The sequence below is a fragment of the Gossypium hirsutum genome, chromosome A04, assembly GCF_007990345.1.
Source record: "Gossypium hirsutum isolate 1008001.06 chromosome A04, Gossypium_hirsutum_v2.1, whole genome shotgun sequence".
Taxonomy (NCBI): domain Eukaryota; kingdom Viridiplantae; phylum Streptophyta; class Magnoliopsida; order Malvales; family Malvaceae; genus Gossypium; species Gossypium hirsutum.
In genome coordinates this window covers 62,029,276-62,034,172 of record NC_053427.1, presented here as the reverse complement: position 1 = coordinate 62,034,172, position 4,897 = coordinate 62,029,276, and the positions used below count along the sequence as shown (strand labels likewise).

Sequence of the window (4,897 nt, the reverse complement as noted above, 5' to 3'; positions counted from 1 at the left end):
AGTAATTACTAGTACTCTTGGTTCCTTTGGGTTCGACAATCCGGTCTTCCTAAAGCTATACTACTGTTCGATAGGTACACTTGCCTTCATCGTGATAATAGTTAGTTTCAAGAATGATTAATTATAAATTTTTAAAACCTGTCACGAATATCACGTATCAAGTTTTTGGCACCATTGCCGAGGAACTAGGATATTAGGAACACTCAATTTTTATTACTTTAGTCATTCTGTAACACCCCGTACCCGAGACCGTTGCCGGGGTCGGACACGAGGGGTTAACAGACTTAATTCACTTATTTTCACAGTCCATTTTAAAAATTTCCAGACTAGCTGGCTAACTGCGTCACTGTCACCTTAAAAATCATATCTTGAGTTCCAAAACTCGAAAATCAGTTTTGTAAAATTTCCCTGAAACTAGACTCATATATCCATCTACAAATATTTTTCTAGAATTTTTGGTCAGGCCAATTAGTACAGTTTATTAGTTAAAGTCTCCCCTATTACAGGGTTTGACTACTCTGACCTTCATGCATTGCGACTTAGATAACTCCTTGTAAAGGGATTCAATACTTATGCCGTTTGTTTCTAAAGAAACTAGACTCGAAAAGGAATCTGTAAATATAGGGAATGACTTCTAATTATCTCTGGTTAATTTATAGTGAACTTCCAAAATCAGATCAGGGGATCCAGAAATCGTTCTGGCCCTGTTCCATGAAAACTTAAATATCTCTTAAAATACGACTCATATGACCGTTTCGTTTCTTCCATATGAAATAAAATTCATCAAGGTTCGATTTCATAATTTATTCACTATTTAATTCCATTCCTACTATTTTTAGTGATTTTTCAAATTCACGCTACTGCTACTGTCAGCATCTGCCTTTAAGCTAGACTTTACCTATTACATAGTTTCCATGATTCACCCAACCCTTTAGCATATATAGCACAAAGTATGATCGTGATTAACCATTCCAATGGCCAATCATTTCCACACCTCTCAATAACCATATACATACAAAATGATTATAACATTATGCTCAAAATATATATAAGCCATTTTCGCATGGCTATCCAAATTCGTACAATACCGAAAGGTACATGACCAACATCAAAAAGGGTAGTCCTATACATGCCATTTCAGAGTTCAACCAAAAGTGTACCAAAGGGGCTTTGATAGTGTGGAAGACTTCGACTTCAACAATCCCGAGTCCGATAGCTGACGAACCAAAATCTATAAAACAGAGAATCAAAGAAACGGAGTAAGCATTTAATGCTTAGTAAGTTTTGAGCCATGAAATTAGACACAACTAAAGTATAGCATTCATATGGCTAAACGGATAATTTCATATGCAAAAATTCTCAATATCATACTTACTTCACATTACCAACCCTTATATTCATACACAAAAGATCAACTTAGCCAAAGGTCGGAAGCTCATTAATTGACTGAGCGAATAATATTTCAAGGGAATTTACTACTCCAATGCATATACGAAACGTACCTCATCGTTGGGATTTACGAGCGTATCAATTTAAATTATTACAGCAAGATCGCTCATTCCCAAACCAAGTACCTTCGGAGTTTAGCCGGATATAGCTACTAGCTCAAATGCCTTCGGGACTTAGCCCGATTATAGTAACTCGCACAAATGCCTTCGGGACTTAGCCCAGTTATAGTAACTCGCAAAAATGCCTTCGAGACTTAGCCCGGATATAGTAACTCGCACGAATGCCTTCAGGCTTAGCCCGGAATTAGTCACTCGCACAAATGCCTTCGGGCTTAGCCCGGAATTAGTCACTTGCACAAATGCCTTCGGGCTTAGCCCGGAATTAGTCACTAGCACAAATGCCTTCGGGACTTAGCCCGGGTATCAATCCGAATATCCATGCACATATCAATAAATCATGACACATCAATATTTCATTTTCATAACTAGAATTCAAACACAATTCAATTATTAAGCATTACATTTTCGGGTCAATAGCCGCATACGAACAGCATGATTCGGCTTGCTTCATGACATGATTTCTATGCACATACGGCTACCCATCATACGTATAGACTAATTAACTCACATATGATTCAAGTAGAATCATTATATCACCGTATATTGTTATAACTATACGTCATGACTTAATCAAATCATAAACTAAGTTTCATTACTCGAAAACTTACTTCGGATGTTGTCGAACGATTTCAGCAGCTATTCAATCACTTTTTCCTTTCCCTTATCCAACTTTGGTCCTCTAAGCTCTTGAGCTAATTCAAACAAATTCAACTTATTAAAGTCTCATTATGCTAGCTTATGGCCGAATATGGCAAGGAGTTTGATAGGTCATATGGCCACCTTTAGCTCAATTACAAAATTGTCATACGCATTTTTAATCACATTGAGCAATTTAATACAATTAATCTAACATTTCTTCATGTGCACCTTGATGAACGAATACACACATTATTAACCTAATATCAATTGACTAAACATTTTAACAAATTTTCCTTGAGCCGATTATCTAAGTCAAGATAAAAGCATCAATGTGGTTGCCACTAACCGAATACATACAACACAAATCTACCTCATGTGGCCGAATATGCATGTCTATGTTGAGGCCAATTACATGCTTAATACTTCCTACAAATATGGTTACTTGTATTGACTACATACCATTTGTTTCAAGTTCAAAACTCGGCTAATACACATAATTCATACATATCACATTCCAAGCATTCACTCAATTCTATCACTTAAAACACACACATTGCTCAATAACTTCCTAGTTTAAATTCGGCAACTACACCAATTCACTAGATGATTTGTTATTATTATTGTTCATTTATTCAAACTACTTATAATTTCCTTAAACCATCACAATTAACAACCATCTATCACTTCCATTTTCTACCATGGCTGAATGTTATAACCCAAGCCACATATATTGTTCCTCAAGGCCCTTCAATGACCACATTCGGCACCTCCTTAATAACAACCCAAATTTCAACCTTCAAGAAAGAAGAAAAAAATATATGTGCTAAGAGCTTCAAACTACTTGGCCGAATATCAAACCTCCTAACAATCAAAACTTAAGCCATGGAATGATTAGAACTTGAACTAACCACCTTCTTTATACAAAATTTTCCAAGAATTTCAAGGTACTTACCTCTTCTTAATCCTCATCCAAACCGAACATGAAGCAAGAGAACTCTTTCTTCTTCCTTTGATTTTTCGGTCAAGAAGAACAAAGAGGATGAAGCCCTTTTTTTTTCTTTTTCTTCTTCTAGGTACGGAAAAATGGACGGGGGCATGGATGAGACAACTTTGTTTTCATCACCCCTCCCTTTTCATTACTTAATTACTAACCCTTTATTTTATTCTTTCTAACATAACACACTAACACAACATGTTCACAACATGTTTCACCCCATAGCATGGCCGGCCACTAGCTCAAATTTTGGGTAATTTGACATGCAAACCCATCATTTTCATAACATGCATTAATAGGCCACTTCACATTTGCCTAGCACATTTCTAAATTTTCTCACATAAGTCCTATTTAATAAAATTCACTTACAATTAACAAAATTCAAACATGAAATTTTCACACATGCATATATACATATAATAAGCATCAACTATGATGGTTAATTATTTTTATGACTCGGTTTAGTGGTCCCGAAACCACTTTCCGACTAGGGTCAATTTAGGGCTGTCACACATTCTACTTTTACTTGCAATTTAAAATTTTATTTTCTTTTCTCATTTTTCTTTTCTTCGTTCCTGGCATGTTTACTAGAAGAAACCCGTCAGGACCTTCACTGTTTGATAGTGAGATCAATCGCACAGTTCGCAAAAATCGAAGAGAAATATGTCGAAGCTTACGATACACAGAGGAAGAACAAGAGGACGATACTTCAACCACAATCAATGAGATGGCTAAAAACCAAGAAAATTCGTTACCTCCTGCGATTGCTGTTAATCAGAAACTTGCTCCGCGCACTATGTATGATTATGCTAAACCTTCTTTAACAGGAATTGAATCGAGCATAGTTAGACCTGCTGTAGCTGCAAATACTTTTGAACTGAAACCTAACACAATTAAAATGATACAGCAATTTGTTCAGTTTCATGGTTTGCAGGACGAAGATCCCAACGCTCACTTGGCAAACTTTTTGGAACTATGTGATACATTTAAAATTAATGGCATTTCTGATGACGCCATTCGCCTTCGGTTATTCCCTTTTTCATTGAGAAACAAAGCTAAAAAATGGTTGAATTCGTTACCACGAGGGTTAATCACTACTTGGGAACAAATGACCAAAAATTTTTTATTAAAATATTTTTCGCCGGCTAAAATGGCTAAATTACGTAATGATATCTCTTCTTTTGTGTAGATGGATTTAGAAACACTCTACGATGCATGGGAGAGATACAAGGACCTTTTGAGAAGGTGCCCTCACCATGAGTTACCACTTTGGCTACAGGTTCAAATGTTTCATAATGGCCTGAATCCTTCGACTCGATAGATGATCGACGCAGCCGCTGGCGGAACCATCAATAATAATACACCTGAAGATGCTTATGAATTTATAGAAGAGATGTCACTAAATAATTATCAGTGGCAAGTCATGAGGACAAAGCCAACGAAAACAGCTGGTGTTTATAATGTTGATTTGGTCACCATGCTCTCTAATCAGGTAGAACTCTTGAATAAGAAAATTGACAGTTTTTTAGTTCTTCATATGTTCACCCAGTAATGCAGTGCGAAGCAAGTGGAGGTGGATCAAGCAATCTAGATTGCCCACCCTATGGCCACAACATAGAGAATGAGCAGTTAAATTACATGGGTAATAATCCTCAATCTCAAAATAATCCTTATAGTAATACTTACAATGCTGGTT

The 4,897-nt window shown here is 36.3% G+C and overlaps 1 non-coding gene across 1 annotated transcript; it reads right to left on the bottom strand.

The window, feature by feature from the left end:
• Positions 1-4,357: 4,357 nt before the first annotated feature.
• On the bottom strand, positions 4,358-4,464 carry LOC121228456 (small nucleolar RNA R71). The gene has a single exon (XR_005926032.1). It is a non-coding gene; the product is annotated as a small nucleolar RNA R71 (small nucleolar RNA).
• Positions 4,465-4,897: the final 433 nt, after the last annotated feature.